This window comes from Natator depressus, chromosome 7 (assembly GCF_965152275.1).
Source record: "Natator depressus isolate rNatDep1 chromosome 7, rNatDep2.hap1, whole genome shotgun sequence".
NCBI classification, from domain to species: Eukaryota; Metazoa; Chordata; order Testudines; family Cheloniidae; genus Natator; species Natator depressus.
The window spans coordinates 89,651,185-89,674,539 of record NC_134240.1 but is presented as its reverse complement, the minus strand read 5'-3'; the positions used below and the strand labels follow the sequence as shown (position 1 = coordinate 89,674,539).

Here is a 23,355-nt window from a genome sequence, read left to right as displayed (position 1 = left end):
GTACCTTTAGAAAGGCCCCTAGGCATGTCTGAAAATTTTACCCTAGGAATACACAGTATTGTCAGCTCTTGATCTTTGCCCAAAACTCTCAATGAGACCCATGCGCATAGGTGCTGGAACTGCAGGTGCTGCAGCAACCCCTGGCATGACGTGGTTTCCATTATAAACAGGGTTTACAGTTTGGTTCAATGGCTCTCAGCACCCCCGCCATAAAAATTGTTCCAGCATCCCTCTGACTGGGAACCCAGCACACAGAACCTGTATAACAAGTGGCTGTAACAGTTACAAGCACACTTTTCAGATGTGGTTGCCAAAAGTTGGGCTGCTAAATCCATAGTTAGGTACCTAAATAAGTGCCCTTTTTTCCCCAGAGGTACTGAGTACCCAGCAACCCCCAGTGAAGTCAGCAAGACTCCTGGGTGCTCAGTATTTTTGAAAAATCAGGCCATTTATTTAGGTGCCTAACCTGACTTGGGAGCCTAACTTTAGGCACCCATGTTTGAAAATCTTGGCCTACATCAAGAAGTTCTTCAGGAGCTATATAGTACATATTCAGAATAAAATCCTGTCCTTACTATCTGAAGTCATGGAGGTGACAGAGTAGAGTAATATCACCACCTAGTGTGTCCCCCAGATTAACCAATATGAACTAGCCCCCCCCCCCATCTCAGAGGGACCCTACTACCACCAGGGGAGGGAGGGAACACACACAGCCTGCAACAACTACAAACTATCCAGCACCAAGAAGGGGGCGGGGCATCACAGGGGGTTGGCCCTGCCTGCATGCTGTGGCAGGAGCCAACACCTTAGATTGGGACCCAGGCCAGCCCTGCAGGACAGGAGCTGCTGTGGGGTGAACATGGAGGAGGCTCACTCTCCAACACCCCCCAGGGGCAGATTCAGAAGATGTTACTGACAGCTTTCTGCAAGCTCAGAGAAGGATTTCTTTCTTTGCTTCTAGAGATGAAGTACCAATAAAATGTGTTGCCTACCCTAAAAGTGATGCAACCAGAAATAAACAGCCTGTACATGTGAAAGGAAGAAAGAAGAGAGTGCTAGAAAGAATACAGGTGGACATACAAATGTACATATCTCATGTCACTAGATTTGTTACCTCATAGTATTGTCTAATATATACTTTTGCATCTGGACTGTAAACACTAAGTTGTAACACCAAGTTAACGTCAATTAATTTAACTAACACACACAGCCAATTACTGGACCAGAAAAGAGATGCACTTAAAATAGTTCAATATTTGCCAGATTAGTGGTTCAGAGAATAATGTATCATGCCTCAGTTCTTTGACCCTTTGCTGCCTGAAGAGAAGTTGATTCTTCATCCTCTTAAACAGGGCGCACTCTAGCAACTATAGAAAAGGTACAGGAGCAGCAACTAGAGAAGAATGTGCCATTGCTTTAGTGGATAACAAATGTAAAGAAAAAATGTATAAAAGGACGTCACCGAGGAGAATTACATAACAGTGTGATAACAATAATAAAGTTGCGATGGCTTTCCAGGTTCAGAGTTAGGATATGTGGAATAGCTCAGTGGTTTGAGCATTGGCCTGCTAAATCCAGGGTTGTGGGTTCAATTCTTGAGGGGGCTATTTAAGGATCTAGGGCAAAAATTGGGGATTGGCCCTGCTTTGAGCAGGGGGTTGGACTAGATGACCTCCTGAGGTCCCCTGCAACCCTGATATGCTATGATACAGTAGCTACACTAAAAACATTAAAACTAGGGCTGTCAAGCGATTAAAAAAATTAAACGTGATTAATTGCACGATTAAATAATTAATCGCAATTAATTGCAGTGTTAAACAATAATAGAATACCATTTATTTAAATATTTTTGATGTTTTCTACATTTTAAAATATATTGATTTCAATTACAACACAGAATTCAAAAGTGTACAGTGATCACTTTATATTTATTTTTGATTACAACTATTTGCACTGCAAAACAAAAGAAATGGTATTTTTCAATTCACTTAGTACAAGTACTGTAGTGCAATCTCTTTATCATGAAAGTTGATTTTACAAATGTAGAATTATGTACAAAAAAAACTGCATTCAAAAATAAAACCAAGTAAAATTTTAGAACCTGCAAGTCCACTCAGTCCTACTTCTTGCTCAGCCAATCACTCAGACAAACAAGTTTGTTTACATTTGCAGGAGATAATGCTGCCCGCTTCTTGTTTACAGTGTCACCTGAAAGTGAGAAAAAGGCGTTCTCATGGCACTGTTGTAGCCAGTATTTAAGATATTTATGTGCCCGACATGCTAAAGATTTATATGTCTCTTCATGCTTCAACCACAATTCCAGGGGACATGTGTCCATGCTGATGATGGATTCTGCTCGATAACAATCCAAACCAGTGCGGACTGACGCATGTTCATTTTCATCATCTGAGTCAGATGCCACCAAAAGAAGGTTGATTTTCTCTTTTGGTGGTTTGGGTTTTGTAGTTTCTTTTTTAAAAATTCTTTAAGACTTGCTCTTTTAAGAATTCTGAAAGCATGCTCCACACCTTGTCCCAATTAGATTTTGGAAGGCACTTCAGACTCTTAAACCTTTGGTTGAATGCTGTAGCTATCTTTAGAAATCTGACATTGGTACCTTCTTTGCGTTTTATCAAATCTCCAGTGAAAGTGTTCTTAAAATGAACAACATGTGCTGGGTCATCATCCAAGACTGATATAACATGAAATATATGGCAGAATGCGGGTAAAACAGAGCAGGGGACATACAATTCTCCCCCAAGGAGTTCAGTCACAAATTTAATTAACACATTATTTTTTTAACAAGTGTCATCAGCATGAAAGCATGTCCTCTGCAATGGTGGCCGAAGCATGAAGGGGCATATGAATGTTTAGCATATCTGGCACGTAAATACCTTACAATGCCAGCTACAAAAATGCCATGCAAATGCCTGTTCTCACTTCCTGGTGACATTGCAAATAAGAAGAGGGCAGCTGCATCTCCTGAAAATATAGACAAACTTGTCTGAGCAATTAGCTGAACAAGAAGTAGGACTGAGTGGACTTCTAGGCTCTGAAGTTTTACATTGTTTTGGTTCTGAGTGCACCTATGAAACAAAAAAAAATCTATGTTTGTAAATTGCACGTTCACGACAAAGAGATTGCACTACAGTACTTGTATGAGGTGAATTGAAAAATACTATTTTTCATTTTTACAGTGCAAATATTTGTAATCAAAACCATATACACTTTGATTTCAATTACAACACGGAATACAATATATATGAAAATATACAAAAACATCCAAAATATTTAATACATTTCAGTTGGTATTCAATTGTTTAACAGTGCAATTAAAACTGCAGTTAAACAAGATTAATTTTTTTAATTGTGATTAACTTTTTTTAGTTAATCGCGTGAGTTAACTGCGATTAATCAACAGCCCTAATTAAAACACATATAATATAAGTAGCCACGATTAAACTACAGTAAACTCTAGATTTAGATACTTTGTTTTGATAGATCATTTATAGACATACAATGGCAGTGATATTTCTATGTATACATTTAAATAAACAACTAATTCAATAAGACCAGACCTGAAACAAATGAACAAAAAATTGTCTAATTTCTTTGAGAAATAACTGTCGAAATGTCAAATATTTTTAACCTACTCTAGTTCTGTGAAGTCATGTTGTAATTGGTCAGACATTTTGTGATCATAGGGTAAATTTTTAGGCCCAAATTGTGAGCTCAACTGTAAAAAGTACATGAACGTTCATACAGTCACTACAACAAATGAGAATGGGAAAAGATACTAATGGGAGATAGAAAGCCTGAATTAGTCCAAACAAAAAGGCTCACTGATATAAACTTAGGGCTGTGTTAAGATCATCCTTCATAAACAAGAAAATGTGGCTCCGGAAATTAATGAACCAAAATTGATGTGTCGGATATTAGGCCTAACTGGTGGACAAAATAATGAGGAGATGGGAGATTCCACCCACCACTCGCTTTTGGGGTCCTTAAAGAAAAAGAAGAAAAATAGAGACCGGGGGGTGGGGGGAGGACGGGAATGTGAAAGTACAGTTGGAGACTACTGGAGAAACTTCGCCGTCATGGCTGCTATCCCCACCATCTGGGGATCCTGGATCAGGATAACGAAAGCCTGAAAGGTGTCTTGACTAGACTGGGCCAGAGAAATGGACCCAGATGACATCTCCACCTCTACCAGCTACAGCCGAATCCCAACCACCAGCTGGGATGAAATGGAATTGGGCTTTACAATAGCAGCGGCAGCTACCTTCTTCTCAAGACAGTTTATTACCATCTAAGAGACTGTCAAACAAGGGTGTTTTTTCTTCCAAAACTCTCTCCAGCTAAACAGAAAGGGAACTCGGGATGCTGTTAAAATGAAAGCCTTATTCAATGTTTTACATTTCAAATATTTTTCCTTCTTTTCTTTATCTTTAATAAAAGATTAAAATAATTTTAATGGTGCATTTGCCATGGTAATAAGCAGGCTGAGGTCTCTGTATGCCAAACCGCACACCTTGTTTAGCACGGTTTAATGTTGGACAGTGATTGGGTCATGTTAACACCTTTGGCCATATATTAAATCTACATGAATACAACAGACATTCCCTACTGAAGTTAGACACTTATTTTAAAATTTTATTTTAATTAGCCCCTCCACTAAGGCTACGTCTACACTGCACTTTCATCGGTAAAACTTTTGTTGGTCAGGGGTGTGAAAAAGCCACACCCCTGACCAACAAAAGTTTTACCGAAGAAAAACACTGGTGTGGACAGCGCTTTGAGGGTGTCTCCCGCTGACAAAGCTACCGCCCCTCATTGGGAGTGGTCTCTCCTGCCAACAAAGAGCGGCTACACTGCGTACCTTACAGCTGTGCTGCTGTAAGGTGTGCAGTGTAGATACAGCCTAAGTCATATTTAGCAATTTGGAAGTATTAGGTATTCTTCTGGTTTGCAGCAAGGAAAAAAAATGTCACTCTGAGAGCAGACAAGGTGGGGTAATATCTTTTATTGCACCAACTTCTGTTGGTGATACAGACAAGTTTTTGAGCCACGTAGAGCTCTTCTTCAAGTCTGGTAAAGGCACTCCCAGGGTCACAGCAAGGTGGAATAGATTGTTTAGCATATTGTAAGGGACCAGTCAAGGTAGAGTGGCCTGTTAACACCTCTGCAGGCATAGGACAGTTGGTGGGTGGAGACTGCACATATGTAAGTAGTTAGTATGTATTCTAAGAGGCCACTCTTCCTACTGTTATTACCTCACCCACCTTGTCTCTCAAAATATCCTTGGCCCGATACCACTACAACTGCACTGCATACTCTCAAGCCAGGCCTAAACTATAAACTTACATCGGTATAACGACGTTGCTCAGGGATGTGAAAACTCCACATGTCTTAGTGACGCAGTTATACCGACGTAAGCCCAGGTGTTGACAGAAGTTCTGCCGTTGACCTAGCTACTGCCTCTCCGGAAGGTGGATTAACTACACCGAAGGGAGAAGCTCTCCAATCAGCATAATAGCGTCTCCACTGAAGCACTACAGCAGCCCTGGCACAGCTGCGCGGCTGCAGTATTTTAAGTGTAGACCTGCCCTCAGAGCACACATATTAGCCCATGTGTCCAAGAAGTTACTACCACTCAGGCTGCTTTTTCTTAATAAAACCCTGCATCTTTTGGGGGTATCTGAAAGCTCTGACAAGAAGCCAATATCTAATACAACAATGAAATCACTATGGTTTATTTCTTTAATAGTGTCCATTACTAATGTTACATTTTAAGTTACACTAAACCTAAACATTTTCTTAAACTTTAGCTTTTATGAAGTATCTAAATATGCTTCATAGCACTTCTGCTTTTAATATCAAAGTATTTCTGTTAGGTATATCTATTTAAACAAACAAAAACCTGGACATGTGCAGCACTGTACAAATCACAAAGGAAGCCAGACTTCAAATGATCCATGTTGTTTAAAAGACCATTGAGACCAAGCTGTGGAACTGTCTCATGAAACCTATTGCCAGGAATAGTGGAAAGCGTTGTAAATGTGCCCATGTCACTCTTGGAGGAACAATGCATGGACACAATACTTCAAATTCCAAACAAGAACTTTAAAAAAATTAAAAAATCAGAGCAGCTGCAAAACACTGATCACTTTTGAAATAAATGTATTCAAGTGAGAAATGAATTCAGTTGTTGCTTGATTTAATACACACTGACTAGTAAGCACAGTCTTAGTTGAAACGAACCTTTGTGATGCAGCGTTGAAGAAGCTTTATTAATAAACTGTCTCCTCACAGGTCCTGCTCAGGGGCAGAGGATGACAAATTATAGTAATTGAGCAGTATTTTTTACCTTTGATATTTCTGAAGGGAGAAAGAGGTCTTGGAAACAATAGGAAGAGTTTTACCAATGTATTGTGTCTATTGAAAAATAGTACATCATTGAGAAACTGATCTTTATTCTGATCTCTGATACCTCAGTGTAAATCCAGATTAACTTCACTAAATGCAATGGAGAATATCAAAATCAATTAAATTACTCAAGATTTACACTCGTGTTACTCATTTCAGAATCTGTCCTGCTGTCTCTTACGTACCATGCAGCCAGGCTTCACATTCTGTCTGTTGGAGTTAGTGGTAGACTTTCAATTTAAACAAGCTGTCTCTTGTCAAAATGAAAACTGCAATTCAACAGCCATGGATTCAGTGACTCAGGAAAAGACACACGCAAAAATCAGTATTCTTACTTCATTCATTCATGCTCCTGGTATTGACTTCTAAGAATTCACAAACTTCATGGGGTGTCTTTCTGCAGACTTGCCTGGAGCAAAGTCTCTCAGAGCGGTGATTCAGATTTCTGTAATTTACACCCTTCCAGTTCTTTTGTCCTTCTCATGGGGCAAATACTGTGACAAGCAACTATGCCCTGCAGGGCAATGAAACCAGCCTGGAAATACTGTTCTGCGATTCAATCAGGGTACATTCTCTCTTCAGAACAGAAATTCCTTAGAATTTATTTTCTCCATTAGAATATGATATCACCAGAAATCAAGAGCAATATAACATGGTTGTTAAAATGGACTTCGATTGAAATATATGAATGGTTTATTTGAAGACCAATTTCCTTAAAAGCTGAGCGATTTTGAATTGGATGGTTTTAACTGGGAAGGAAATCACTATCTCACGGAGGAATATAAATCCATTCACCCTTCACTTTTTTTTAAACATAATTTGTCATATCAAGTTTAATTACCAAAGCCATTTGTTTTAACGAGGGCTTTTCTCCCTCACAGCCCATCTCCTTTTTCATCCTGTATTGAAGCCACAAAATGCTGAATTTGTGACCTGTCAATAGTTTCCTCTGCAACAAACCATGGAGTCATAAACACAAGATAATGACTTCACTGCAGATTCAAGCAGAAAGAGGAACTGAGCTACAAGGGGAAATGCCCTAATTAGAAAGCACACCTTACATAGTAGTAAAGGGAATCCAGGAAAAGTAAGCACCCCCCTCTGTATACCTTGAGCACCCAGATCTCCAGCTGAATTTATAAGGAGCTTGGGTGAGCAAAGGATATAGTATGCCTCATGTACCTGTAGTCAGCTATGCTGTCCTTTCAATTTTGCTTTATGCAAGCCCCTTTTTAAAGGAATCTTTGTGAAGAATGTTATGGAGTGAATGCAGTTACTCAGAATTCGATTGAGTAAACCGCCTACATTTATATATTTAGAACCAGTTGTGTCATTAAATCTCCAATAAGGAAATTAAAGTACCAAAATCCAGACCCTGCTGCTTGGAAGAAAAAGAGAGAGAGCGATATTTATATTGTATCACCATACAAGAATTTAGGTATTTTCCCTTCCTTTATAAAATTGTTTGCCCTAGAATTCTTGTGAAAGTCAGCAGTCATTTCTGACTAGGATCAGCTGTACATGTATCAGTTACACGTAGCTGGCAAGCAAAAATTTTGCACTGTTAAAGGAAGATGGTTGCTGTATAAAGCTGTTCTTAGAAATTAAGCAACAGAGAAAGTGCTGAGAACAGGAATATCCTCAGACAATTGTATTGTGTGGAATTGCCAGCTAAGAAATGACGCATGACAAGGGTTGGGTTGAAATCTGATAACTGCATACCTCTGTTGTGTTGTATGACAAGGCCACATACTGCTGGGACTTGATAAAGTGTAGTTGTCATAATTTAGGAGAGGGGGGAAAGTCTATTTTGGTGGGGAAAGGTACTTTGTATTATTATGTATAAACAAAAAGATACAAAGTAGTTGTATCTATAGATAAATTCATCACAGCTATCTTATTCACTAAGAAAAAAGATTTTAAATGGTCATTAACGGTAGTGTTCATTCTAGTCAGTTTAATTAATGAAATCTAAAGTCTTTGGCCCATCTAAGACCCTAAAGCTCACAATAGTTTTTATCACAATGTGTAAATCAAAGTAAGACCTCAATCATGCAGAGACTTATGCACATGCTTAACTTTACATGTGTATAGACATCAGTGAATCTACTCATGCGTACCCATCTTCGCAGGACTGTGACCTATATTACCACTCAGGCTGATGAAGTAGTCTGTGTTGCAGCATCTGCTCAGTGGTGTCTCAAATTACATGCTCAGACTACATTGCAGTAAGATGGTAGCTCTTACCAAGAGCCACCAACATGTACTGTTTGTTACAGGCATACTGAAAACAATCACAACCTGAAAATGATCCTGAACATGAATTTTGAATATACAGTATGTCTTTGAATCTTGTACTCCTCTGCACGTGTAAAACTGAGGAAGCACAGAGCCACAGAACTGATCTCCCCTTTCTGAGTCATTGCTTTGACCTCTTTGGGAGACAGGGCCAGTGCCAAAGCAGAACAGCCAGGCATCATGAGAGGTACTTCTAATAGAAGGCTGAAATTGGCAGGAATATCAGGGGCAATTCAGACAGCTGGACCTGTCTGCACTTCCCTCCTCTCCAGAGCCTACTCATTTCTTGTCTCTGCTGCATAGCCATTGGTTGACCATGCCTTCTTACATGGTAAGTTATACTGCTGCATGTAGGGAAAATACCATGTAAAGTCACGTGTTGCTTAGACACCTCTACCTTGTCTCTTGCAATGTACCCACAACAATGCAGCTATTGTGTAGAGACCACAGAGAGTAAGTGTGGCTACACTATAGGGGAAGGATATTACCACATAGTTGTCTTTCCCCTCTTTGTAACCCTTAGCCCCTTTCTGATGATGTCTGCTTCCTTCCCCACTGTGCAATGGAGAGGAACAGATAGCTATCATTTAGTAAATACATTTTTAAGAAGCTAAAAACCAAATTCTGATGTCATACAACCATTCACAACTCCTGTTGACTTCAGTGACTCAAAGGTATGAGTTGCAGTGTGCAAAATCTTTCCAATAAAATTGAAAATCCTGAAATTCAACATTTTTGCATGTTGTTAAGAACTGTAAAACAGGCTCATTTTTGTGGAAAATTTTGCTATGATAGGCACATTTCTTAGCAAAAAGGGAAGTGTTCCTCGTACAAATGGGACCCTTTGTCCAAGTGAGGATGGATTTGAAGAGACAGGCTAACATTTGCTTTTTCACTTATTTTTGATTGGAAAAGAGCCATCTCATTGAAATGGCAACTAAAGCCAAATCTGAAACTGTTAAATGCAGAACATTTTGTACAAAATCCTGGAAAACAGAAACTGAGAAGATAATACTGCAACTACTGTGGTTTTTCCTTTGTGAGAGTGAGACCTAGTATTTTGAAAATCTCAACTATAAAGAGTAAGTCAAAAATCTCCCCCAAATGAAATAGTTAAAATTAAGATTGCTAATTGTGGTAGCAATGCCTTCTATCAGAGACAGACTAGAATACCGCAAGCCAAAGATAGATAAGGGGAAATGATTATGACCCCATCCTTCCAGCAATCTGATTACTATGGTCATTATTAGACCTCAAAATATCTGATAGTATAAAAGACCTAGATTTTTTAAGGCCAGAAGGGATTATTCTGATCATCTAGTCTGACCTTCAGTCATGACTGGTCCCATGTTCTGACCTGCAATGTTATGATTGTTCACCAGTCAGCTTACAAATTGACAAATGACCACTCTAGAACTAGAATAAATCCATATTTTTTTTATAAAAAATAAAGTCACAGGAATGGAAATATGGACAAAATATTAATATATCTTTTTAATATTTAACTCATTATTCCTTGTGAGAAAAAGCCATATCTGCAATCACCTAATCAAGAATAAATTTAAGCCAAAATATTGTCATCTGGTCAGATTTATTCCATATTAGTCTTTCAATAGCTGATGGAAATGATATCCTAGCTTCCTTTCCATTTCTCCCTTATCTATCAATCCTTTCAAATTAAACCTGTCCAACACGTTCAAAAGACGAGCTAGGGAGCTTAAATTCATTACTCTACTAAACACCAAAAATCATGGACTGAGCAGAGATATTGGATTTATTATTTATTACAACAATCTGTAGCCCACTAACTCCTTTTTTTCCTATAACTGCAGAGGTGTTAACAGGCCGCTGTATCTTGAAAGGTCCCTTACAAAATGTGCGAACTACTTATGCTAAACAATCTGTTTCACCTCACATTTTGCTGTGACTCTGGGAGTTCCTATCCTAGACTTGAAGAAGAGCAGAAGTTGGTCCCATAAAAGCTATTACCTCACCCACCTTGACTCTCAAACAAACCAAACACCAAGACTCAGTCTCCTTTGGTCATTTTAACCATTATGTTTAGGAGAAATTGGAAACCTTTCTGAAGGGTTTTTTTTCCCTTTGTTCTCTAGATTGTCTGTAGCTGAGAGGGACATGACAGATGTTCTAGAGGATTTGAATCCTCAATATTTTGTACTCTAGTCTCACATCATTATTATCCTCACTCTACAAAGGGGAAAATACAAGTCACAAAGAGATTGACTTCCTCACAGGAAGGCCAGTACTTGGTGACGATACTTCAGAGGCCAGTAGGTGTAGTTGAAAGGAGAGTTGCAGGATCTTTCAAGGGCGCTGAAGAGACTAGTCAGATAAATTTCCTGCACTTTTGCCTGGTTAAGCATAACCTTCAGTTTATGAGACAGGTAAATCAGGTATAACCTGTAGCTCCTGGCTCCCAGTATGGTACCTCAAGGCTACCCTTCCTCACTAAATGCAGCAGTTAATACCTTTGCATCTTTTTTCCCCTCAACATATACCTCCAATGCAGAAACTCCAGCGGACTTAGAGATTTAAGAAACAGATATTACTCAGTATTGTTAGCACAAGGTCGTGACATTCAGGGCTTGGCTACACTTGCGAGTTACAGTGCAATAAAGGAGCTCCAAGCGCACTAGCTCACTACCCATCCATACTGGCAAGGCACGTAGAGTGGCAAGTGGAATAACATTTGCTGCGCCCTCACTGGAGCACCGCGGCACCAGTGTGAACGAGGTGTTGCTTTACTGTGCTCTGATCAGCCTCCGGAAATATCCCATAATCCCCTTAAGTCAAGTGGCCACTCTTGTCATTGTTTGGAATTGGCTGTAGGAATGCAGAAATGCCCGTTGAAAGCTCCGTTTCTGACAGCCAGCTGCTTATCTGCTCCGAGACAAAGCAACCATCAGTGTGGAATGCTGTGTGAGAGAGAGAGAGGCGGGGGGGGCGAGTGGGGTCTGCTGCTGTCTGAACTTACAAGACAGCACGCTGACATGTTCTCAGCCCCCCAAAAACCCACTCTCTCTCCTCCCACCTACACACAACACACTCCCTGTCACATTCTACCCCACCCCACCCCCATTTGAAAAGCACGTTGCAGCCACTGGCATGCTGGGATAGCTGCCCATAATGCACCACTCCCATTGCTGCTGCAAGTGCCACAAATGTGGCCACACCAGTGCACTTGAAGCTGTCAGACTGCAGCACTTTCCCTACTGCGCTCTGTGAAGGCTGGTTTAACTCAAAGCACTCTACATCTGCAAGTGTAGCCATGCCCTCAGAGTGGGCCTAGTATACCATTTGGTTAGATAGCGGTGTGAGCTCAGGAGCTGGATTGGGTGAGGTCACACTTGCCTGATGGGCAGGTACTTTTTCCTGGAGTCTGCCATTTTGTGCCCCAGAATATAACCTTTCACTTTAAAGGTCCTTATGCCTGCAAAAAAAACTTCAGAAGAAGTGATGTCTGGCTAGTCTGCAGACACGCTGAAATGATAGCTCAGAGAGGAATGTACTGACCCTTTTAATCTCACAGCTTGTTGATTCCGGAACCTAATGGTGCTGATTTCAATATTGATACTGTTAGGAGGATAATCACATTATGAACATCTTCACAATCTACTCTGAGCAGTGTCTCTTTTTGGCATCACAGATAGAGCATGGGTAGGTATGTCAAGGGCCTAGTCCCTCTGTAGCACCCCCTCAGGTCATGGCAGGGCCATGTACTTACTCAAGTTACAGTGATCCAGGTTTGGGCACTTAGCATTATCAGCCCAAGATCAGAAATTCAGCTCTCCAGCTGAGTTTTTTGGAGGCTTACCTCCTCCAGAGTTGAGAGGCAACAACAACAAAAAGTCTTAAAGAAGCCACCATTCACTTTTCCTTCAAGGGAGCCAGAGGCAAGCCACATTCCAGCTTAACATTCTCTCATCAATCATCAGGGAGCATCTGGTGGTCGTTGTTAAAAGCGCAGCTCACCTTCCTCTGAGGGAGCTCAGACAGTCCATAGGCATGGCAGCAGACTCTACCCTCTCTCCATACCCTCCCTCATGAGCTGGAATGATCAGGAATTTACTGTCCTCCCAGAGCTACCCACTGGTAGCATCTCCCCACTTTGAACTCTTCTTCCAGTCCTGACACGCCTGCAGGTGTGGTTGGGCAGGGCCACTCAAGCCCATAGCAACTCTTTAACCCCTTCCTGCCTGCTGCAGAGTTATATTCCACTTATTTCTTTCTGATCACTGTGTGCACCAGTGTCAGGGCATCCTGTTCAGGATCCTGTGGATGCTGAAATGTTCCTAGTCTGAGTTGTAAATAAAAACTTGTGACCAGCTGATAAGACAGGCAAAAATACAGGCTACATAACAGACAGGCTTCTGTTCCTCTGAGAATTCCCCATTCTCCTCTCGGCTACAGCCACTACTTCGACAATGAATAGCCACTTCCTCTTTGAAGTATCAGCAGCCCCAACCCAATAACAACAATCTCTACCAGCCTCCCACATAGGAAGAGCAGCACAAGCAACACCCACACTAAGCTCTCAAGAACAGCACTTAAGGCATGAGAAAGATGGCTTGGCGTCAGGGCACTGGCTGGGAAATCAGGAGATGTGAGTGCAGCTGCTGGTTCTACCTCAGACTAGCTGTGTGACCTGAGATAAGTCACTTAATCTATCTGTACCTCAGCATCCACTGCTTAATTGGGAAGAATACTACCTCCCTATCTCTCGGCATAAACTCTCTAGTGTTTGTGAGTTGCTCAGATACTAGGTGATGGTGCCATGCAAGTACTGTACATAGACATGGGGACAATGGAGTGGGTGTCTGCCTTCACTGGCTAGAGTAGAAGGAAAGAAGATTGGCCCACTGCCAGGAGTGGGGACAGACATCTTCCTTGTAGAGGTGAATGGTTTGAGGCCATGATATAGGGGGAAAATTTGGAGAGGAGGGTGATTAGGAGTTTTCACTGGGGAGTGGCATGTGATTGTAACCTAGCACCAAGGCATGAACTAAACCAGTCTGCTTCTAATCCATATACACCGTGTACATTTGCTGAAGCTCATATCATCTGGTAGATCTGAGAGGTTAATTCCTACATCTTACAACCCTCACTCACTATACTGGCGTGGGGAAACTATGGCCCGCGGGCTGCATCCAGCCCTCAGACCTTTTAATCTGGCCCTCAAGGAGTGGGGTCGGGGGCTTGCCCCCCTCCGGCGCTCCAGCCAGATAGCCGGGTCGGCAGCTTGCCCCACTCCATTGTGTTTAGGACTTGCGTGAGGGCATGCATGTTACTGCGGCTGCACAACCCAAATGTGCCTCACGCAACATCAGAGCCTGGAACATGCAAGCTCACATGCCTGCTACTTGTTGGCTTAGGTGACTCTGCTGTTTTCGTATTGTTAATTTTCCATTGCTGAGGATAAAACAAAGAGTAGTTGGCCAGGGAGTGCCAGCTGCATTGTTCACATTAATCAAAAAGGGTGTGGAAAGGGGGCAAGTTTGGTTTGGTTTAATTATTGTAATATGTTACGTATGTATATTTGTATGTATATTTATACTAGTAAGTAAGATTTAATGTTTATTTCCACTAAAATGTATCTTTTAAAAAAAATAATATTTGAATATCTCTGAATTGTTAATTTCATGGGCATTCATGGCCCACCATACAATTTCTATACCCAGATGTGGCTCTCAGGCCAAAAAGTTTGCCCACCCCTACACTCATTGTCTGCTTGTAAAATTTCAGCAACATGGCCTTGTGCATGCTTTTTCACTTTACTTTAAAAAATAAAATAAACTAATACCAAACCCCAGACTGAGTTGAGTCGCTGTTCAGTAGACAGGTAGCATTTCTGAAATTTATAGGCTGCACGATTTTTCTATTAAAGGCTAAATAAATCATAATGTTTTCAGATGGGTTTAAAAAACACACCTTAGCTCTTTAGAGTAATGCTTATAAATTGTGTATCAGAGTTGCATCAACATGTCACCATAAATCTGCTCATCCATAAGAAATGTTCAAGGATCGGGGGAGGGGTGGGGAGGGGGAAAAAGCAAAAACTGGCAAGGAGGGGAGCAGGGGAGAAGGGGAAAAAAGACCAGACTTTAAACTACAGGTTTCGAATATGGCACTGATGATCAAATAAAAGCAAAAACGAGACAAATCATATTTTTCTTTGTGAGGACTCTAACTCCTGTTCTATAAGTCTGGTTGAAAGAAAATAATTTCATCACTTTAAAAAGAAACAAAATTAGAGAGAGGAACTTGCACACAAAGTACCCAGGGACTTCTGTGTGCAACCATCATGCTGTGCTAACCAGGAGGGGGGAAAGCCCTTAGTTTTGCAAGGAAAGCAGGAGAGGTATTTTTGGAGACAGAGCAGTTAATGGCCTGCGCACTGGAAAGTGTGCTCCTTCCTTTAGCATCAGTCTTTCACACTTAATTTTTCCCTAATGTCTTCTCCCACAACCCCCTTCCATACTGGTCAGCTGCTATGAGAGCATTTACTTTCAGCAGGCAGGACATATGACCTTTTCAAAATAAGGAACCTTATTCTGATCTCATTTACACCAATGCAAATCTGGTATAGTTCTGCTGAAGTCAGTCAAGTTCCACCGGCGATCTCAGAATCAGACACAAAAATCAGTGTCAACACCTCTTTATGGCCCAGCCTATTGGATCTAGCATTGATATAATCAGTGCTGGAGCTGAAAAGTCAATTGCTTGCTGCTGTGAACGTGCCCGTGTAACACCAAAAGGCCCCAGTTGTTGGCTGGACGGATCAAACATGGAACCCCTGGAGCTAAATGCACGAGCCTCTGCTGCATGAGCTAAAAACACCACACCAAGGAGGCATGGGTTACACCGATTCAGAGGGGAGCGGCAACTGATTAACCTGGTTCTTTTTAATCACTTTGTAGAGAACTCCCTTCCTCATTCCCTCAGAAGGCCCAAATCAGTGTAGTCTCCTTGACGCAAGTTAGGGTATGCTGGTGTTCATCTCATTCTGCACAAAGGGGAGCATAGAGGCCACTGCCCAGCATCAAAGGGGTTAAAGGATGAACTGAGAGACAGTTTGAATAAAAGTGATGTACAACCAATAGACCAGTTCTTAAAGGAACAGTGCCAAGGTAAATTAATTGGCGGAGCATCGCCCCACCACAATACCCATACAGAGAGGGCCTTCTTTACGTGCCTATCTCCTCATGGCAAATCACCAGTTTGATTCCAGCTCAGCCAAAAGCAACCAGAAATTGTTCCCATCTCATGGCGGTTTTGTTGTAAATTGCTGTATCCCACATAAGCATGGAAGGCCTTTCAGGCTTATACCCATTCCTAATAAGGAACTATTCACCATCACAACTAGTTCTTGCAGGGGCTTGAGCTCCTGGGAGACTGTGCAGGCCTCTTTCCCCCAGGAGGTGCCTCTCCACTTCAGGGCTGTGCCACATGGGTTGTGTGTGAGGTATGACTGCAGTCATGCTGCTTGTGCTGGCCCTGGCCCTGGCATTTGATGTGGGCATTGTTAGCAGATTGCTGTGCTGGTCCAAAATCTCATTCAAATAAACAAAGAACTTAGATGTGGGATTTTTTTTTAAAAGTTTAAAATGAAGCTTAATAATTTGGGCCTATAGGATTTCATCAGAGCCACAATGCCTGTCTCCAAAATGTGGTTTAATTATGTGTTTAAAGAGCTCACAGCTTCTTCAACACCCACTTGAAGACCTGCAGCTCCAAAAGGGCAGATCTGCATGTCTACTTAGTGTGAGCTGGCAGATCCTCCCCACTCCCCCAAGAAGGGGATGTGGTTTGAGCAGACAGCACTAAATACTAATCACAGTCAAAAAGAGGCAGATCTGGGGAGAAAATGTTCAGTTCAACTTAATGTCAACATTATCTGAAATAACTTGCACTCTTCGGCATCTACATCTGTGTAGTCACTAGGGGACTGCTTGGTTACAAGTGTATTTACACATCCGTCAGCTGAGTCAGTGACCTAACTGCAAAGTGTAGCACTGAGAAACATTATGTGGATTTGTGATGCTCCCTGGAGGGCTATGGATCCATAAACTAAGATATCAACCAGACAGACATAGGAATTTGGTCAATGTTAATTTTGCTACAATGGTACTCAGTTTATGCAAAGGAAAACTCTGCCCATTCTTCTGAGAGCGACACAGTGACGTGGCAAAGTTTAAACATGCCTTATTACACAATATCCCACTTTAGTAGCATCCCAGAGAGGATCACAGATGAAAAGGACCTGCCTTCTCTCCAACTGTCTCATCTATCCCTCTCAGGGCCCACCCATTTCTTTTACTCCTTCCTCAGACCTTCTTTCCAGTGTCCCCAGGCCTAGCCCAGTGATTGAGTCAGTGGTGTCTTCCTGAGTCTGAGGACAGCCTAGACAATGAGTCTGAGTGGCATGAACTGTTCCGTCCATCTCACGATGTGTCTACATACAGTATTTCCTACAACTGAACTATATTTCTAAACCCATTTACTGAGCTAAACAAGCTACACTCATCTAAGCACTTTTCTATCAAACTGTGTCCACACTAAGGGGTTGCACCAATTTAATAATGTTGGTTTAGAACCAATATAGTTATATCAGTGCAAAACCGAAGTGCACACCAGTGCTTATTGGGCTGTTAACTCTGAGACCGCTTGCTCTCTGAGGATACCCCAACCAACAGCACCACATCAGAGGACTCTGTGGGAAAGATCCAATGCTGATGCCACTCCATCATGGAGTAGTGTCAGCAGAAGTCTCCCAAACACAGAACGCTGTGTCAGGTAGGTGAGGTTTTCTAAGGGGACCCCACCCCAAAAGGAACGCAGGGAGCAATGTGGTGGAGAAAGGGGAGTCCTGAGCCTGCCCAAACAGGAGTGTCAGGGCAGCTCCCATGAGCACAGCCCATGACTGAGACTCCCCAAAAAGCATCAGACATTTATATGGATAACAATAACATCCAGAGTTACAATAGTAAGAACTGAAAATACAAGAGTTTTGGAAGAGACATAAACACTCGGGCTTCAGGGTTTAAGACTCCAAATAATGAAGGGTAGAAAAAAACTTAGGGCAGATTATTCTATAAATGCCTTCTGCAGAGCTTCTTGTACCTTCCTCTGAAGAATTTCCTACTGGCTGCTGTCAGAGATAGAATACTGGACTAGACCAACCACTAGCCTGATCGAGTCTGTCTATTCTTTTGTTTCAGTGGGCAGCTCTTGTGGGGAGTGTGATGGGCTGGACCTCTTAAGGTGCCACCTGATGTGCTAAGATACCACTGAGCTCACCTGTTCTGCCAGCCAGGGCATCCTTTTTACCTGTCTTGCTGAGACAGGCTATTAAGCCTCCTCCAGCATACACACAAGCAGGGCCACACCCAACTGCAGAACAACACAGACACTGAGATTAGCTCTTGGAAGCCCCAGTTTAAGAGACTTGTCCCCGCACTCAGGTGTCCACCTCCCTTGGAGTGCAGACCCAAAGGTATATCATGAAATACGCCTCCTCCCTCAATAAAAAGGAGTACTTGTGGCACCTTAGAGACTAACCAATCCACAAGTACTCCTTTTCTTTTTGCGAATACAGACTAACACGGCTGTTACTCTGAAACTCCTCCCTCAATGTGGAGCAAGGTATGCACAGCCTCTTTACACCCCGCCCCCCAATTATGAATTGCACAAATGGAGTTATATTATAAACAAGGAATGAGTTTATTAACTACAAAAGGTGAATTTTAAGTGGTTAAAGGGGTAGCAAACAGAACAAAGCAGATTACTAAGCAAATAAAACAAAATATGCAAACTAAGCTTGTTTCACTAAAGAAATTGGTTACAAATAGTAATTTCTCACCCTAAACATTGTCACAGGTAGATTACAGAAAGTCTTGAAAGGCAGCTACACTGGGCTGCAGCTTGAGACTCCAGGTAGTTCCACTCTCAGACTAGACACCCTCCCAGCCTGGGTTCAACCCTTCTCCCCACAGTTCAGTTCTTGCTCCCAGGCGTTTCCCAGTGTCTCTTTGGGTGGGGAGGCAGACGAGAACCATGATGATGTCATTCCCCTGCCTTATATAGCTCTTGTGTAAGGCAGGAACCCTTCATCTCCCAGTGGAAGAACACTGGCATTCCAAGGGGTGGGTCCGGTACCAGGTGGCTCAGACCCATGTCTCTGCAGGGCTGGGGCAGCCATTACTCATAGGCTGTCTGGTACATCCACAGGAAGACTAACCTCTTTCACAGTCCATTCTCTCCATTAGCCCTGTCTGGCTTTTCCACTGTTGTACCTGAAGGGCTAGTTGGGAGTGACACCCAACGTAGCACATTTGAAATAAAGACACAGTCAATATTCCTAACTTGAGATACAGAACTGATACAAGCATACAGATTGGATAATCACATTCAGTAAATCATAACCTTTCCAATGATATCTCACATGAGCCATCTTGCATAAGGCATATCTCCATTATGTCATATCCATATCATAAGCATATTTTCATAAAGACTATGGAGTGAAACGCCGCAAGGGGGCCCTGTCACCTCCAACCCAAGCAGAGGCGAGGCCACAGTGCAGTGTGAGGCCACAGTGCTGGAGCACTACCACACAGGTTTCCATGTGAGGTATGCCTAGAGACCTGGATTGCTTTGACCTGGCCTTGTCTGTCTGTCTGAAATATCTCTAGCATAGCTGGTAGGTATTTCTAATTGCCCTGGGCTGGGAGACTTGAACATAGCTGGTTTTGGTTCACAGCAGCTCACCCACTCAGGAGGCGTGTAGACACACTCTGTGCCTGTTAGAGCTTCTAGCTCACCTTACAGCAGACAAGTGAAAGGTGACAAAGGTGAGGGTGACTTTTACAATATCTGGATTAGACAAGACTGACGACAGGTACTATGGACCTCTACTATTATTTGAATCAAGGAGCAGCAGTGGATCCAATGGGACTCAGAGGTTGGGAATCATTACGGTAAAAGCTGGACATATACTTCAGCTGAGGGGCAGACACAGCCTTTGGGCATTCCTTTACCTGCTCCACCCCACCAATCAGATTAATTTCCCTCTTAGCCAGATTAAATCTAAGCTATTTTTAAAAAGAAACAACACAAAAACCCTACAAAGGAAGAACAGTCTCTGTCTAAATATGCTTGCTTCCCAGTCTGTTCCCTTTAGCTTCCTAGAGTTGGATTGCAATTTAATATTGCTTGGATCAAACATCTGGGGCCCAATATTAGGAGAAAAGGGTGGTCAGCCTCTTTTAGGATCAGTCCCTATATCAACTATATCAGCCTCTGTATTCCCTCGAATGGAATAACTTTGCATTTTATTAAAGAACATCTCTACTCTTTGTCGAGTTGCCTTTCCCATTAACTGTTTCCATATGTATTCTAGTTGCTTTACAAAAATCTCTCCATACTTGTACTCTCCCATTTATTCTAATGGTGCTAGTTACATAGCATATATGTTACAAGAAGCCCTGTGGTGAAGACCTAAAACATCCTGGAGTGCACTCAACCCCCTGATTTTCTTCCCCCACCTTTCTTCACTAATGCCTTTCCTTATGAATGAGCAAAAATTCTCTGCCCTCATTATTCCTAATTGCACAAGATCAGTTTTAGAGCTGCGTTTCTGTGATTCTATGGGTTTGATTCCCTGTAGAAAGACAATTCTGTGATGAAAACCACAAATGTCAGTTCAGTGGGCCAAACTGTTAAGTTTGTCTTTTTCCAGTGTGTGGATCTGCTGCATCAGCTGAGAGAGAGATTATACCTCCATGCTTCTGTTATACATTGATAGAGCAACAGTTTGAAGACACACACACATTTCTGAACAGTTGCACCAAAATTGCAAATCATTGTGACTGACAAGTTCCTGTTTGAAAAATGCAGAAATAGTAGCTGAATCGAAATAGCATGAACTGTGCAATTATTTTTAAGCATCACATCACTGGGCAACATTTTTTTTCAGGATTTAACTTATGCTAAATGACTTTGAAGTGAAATAATGAGCTGTGAGGCTCATAACATGTTATTAAGAGTTTGAGATTGGGTTTGGCATTTGTGATAGGGTTTGGCAATTCAAATGATCTCTAAGGGAAGAAGGGATATTTCTGAGCTGTTGCACTCTGAATATTTTGAGACACTGAGAAGATATATATGAGAAGTGAGGGCTGTTTTTGTCTTTAATCCAGGTTCTGACTCTGATGTGCAGTTTGTAAGCTGCTTTGCACTGCAGAGTTGAAATCCTGAAATATCAATGATGTCACCTTCTGCTGCTGTTCTGTAGATGCTACTGCACAGACTCAGTATCAGCTCTGCTATAATTTTGTTAATTCTCTCATTTGGGTTACAGTTTCGGTCAAAACAACATGGATCAGAGATGATACAGCTGCACCATTTTGAAACATGCCTAAAGCTTCCTGAGACTGGAGTGTTATGAAAAATGCACAGTACTAAAAACAAGACGTCAGTGTCAGTTTTCAGGAAAATGGATCAGTAAAGTGGAGCTCTTGGCATGGCTCTTTATAGGAGGATTGGTGCAGTCTGTCTTAGGCCTTGTGTAAAATATTTCAGTGAAACCTTCAAATGATGTGCTTTTTTGGGTCTTGACTTAATTTCTGAATTTTTTTACCTAGATTTATCATCTAAAATCATAAATAGAGAGAGTTAACAACGGTTCTATTTGACACACTGTTCAGTGATCTCACTAAATTAGAAATGAAGTCTATTTAATCATAAAAGAGAACTGAAGTGTATTAAAACTACTTACCCACCCCAGCACAGGAAGAATTAGTGGTAAAAGCTATTTCTGCCATCACAGATGATGCTTTAACCCTTTGAGTTCCACACCTCATGCTAAGTCTTTTAATGCTGCCCTGTTGTTTCCACTGGGATATAGCGTAGGTCAGTCAAAGCCAAATGACTGACCCGTTGAGGAGCGTTAAATGTCTAGGGAGCACAGAGCATTAAGTGACAAGACAGTTAATATCCCTGAGTTCTGTGGGACCTTTCTTTTTCTCTGAGCCCAACCTTGTGGCAGTAAGGAGAGCATTTAAAGCTCTTGTGCCTTACTGCTCTATGGGAGTGTGCACAGAATGAACGTACTAAAAGGCTGTATATTGTTATAAAATAATAGAATGAGAGAAAGGGTTATGCCAATGAAATTAAAAACAGTGTTTTTCAACAGGTCTGTTGAGGTATAAGTCACAAGGGTGAGAAAAAAATTCTAAGCTTTGCTGCAGCCAAGATCTGAAATGTAAAAGTGATTTCCTCCTATATGCACAGGGTTTGTCTGTCTCTCTACTGTGGGAAAATGAACTTTTTTTCAGTCACCCCTGACATCTGACCGCTCAGCTGATCACGAGAACATTGTGGTAAACCACAGCTCAACTTGAAATTATCTTTTTTAGAACACAGTTCCTGTCGAGTTGGATGGCACCTCCTGCATCACCTGCTCTTCAGCTGAAAAGCCCTTCCTTTCTTACCTCTATTTTTTGCTCAGATCTGTATTGATATAGATTGTGCCTTTCAAAATCTTTAAAAGAAAAATGCATTGATCTTTAAGGGCCAAATTCTGCAGCCCGCTGGGACTACCTGTGTGATTAAGTGCAATTCAGCATGAGTAAGGGTGCCAGAAATTTTCCCAAAATAGGCAAAAGACATTTAAAGAATGTTGAAAAAAAGTACACACGGCACCCATTTTGCAATTTGAGCTTGATTTTAAAAGTGATATATGGAAGCATTAAAGAACTCACAAGCCAAAACAAACACATCTTTTGAATGTTCCACAGAACAGAGATCAAGCAAGGCTGTGTATATACAATATTCCTGCTGTTGTAACACCCTTTGACAGTTATGGTATCTTACTTTATGCCTAAGTAAGGGCAGACAAATGTACTAAAAGTGAAAATCTGGGAGGAAACCATTGTAAATACAGTAGAACCTCAGAGTTATGAACACAGGAGTTACAAACTGACAGGTCAACCACACACCTCATTTGGAACCAAAAGTATGCAATCAGGCAGCATCAGGGGGGGGGAAATAGCAAATACAGTACAGTACTGTGTTAAACGTAAACTACTAAAAAAATAAAGTGAAAACAGCATTTTTTCTTCTGCATAATGAAGTTTCAATGCTGTATTAAGTAAATGTTCAGCTGTTAACTTTTGAAAGGATCATGTTTCGTTCAGAGTTACAAGCAACCTCCATTCCCGAGGTCTTTATAACTCTGAGTTTCTACTGTGAACAAATGCCATCTTGTTTCTTACCTTCCTTCTTTTAGGGAATTTATATACACTGTGGCTGAGTTTTAGCCATGGGGTTCTAGACCCCTTGTGAACTGCCTTACAGCATTGCCCTGGTAGTGCTTCACAGAACCCGCTCCAGAGTGCTGAAATGTTGAACATCTAGGGGCCCAGTGCACAGAGCTGGCTGTACTCCTCAATTTCCAGTCTGGCTGGAAAGGGTTCTGGCCAGAGGTGAAAGTAAGCCGGTACGGTCCAGTTCGGTGTACCGACAAGAGCCAGTACACCGTGCTGGACTGGACCGGCTTCCTCAGGCTGGTGATTTAAAGGGCCCAAGGCTCCCTGCAGCAGCCGGAGCCCCTGG

The 23,355-nt window shown here is 41.8% G+C and overlaps 1 protein-coding gene and 1 long non-coding RNA gene across 3 annotated transcripts in view; one reads left to right on the top strand and one right to left on the bottom strand.

Annotated features, from left to right (window-relative positions):
• RNLS (renalase, FAD dependent amine oxidase) overlaps positions 1 to 1,132 on the top strand; it is a 142,128-nt gene extending 140,996 nt beyond the window's left edge. Inside the window, exon 8 of the mRNA XM_074959027.1 lies at positions 962 to 1,132. The gene's annotated coding sequence lies outside the window, so the exon portion shown is untranslated. The remainder of the gene's footprint in view (positions 1 to 961) is intronic.
• The window catches only part of LOC141991033 (uncharacterized), an 83,349-nt gene that overhangs the window by 46,250 nt on the left and 13,744 nt on the right, over positions 1 to 23,355 (bottom strand). The gene's annotated exons all lie outside the window — the stretch shown is intronic.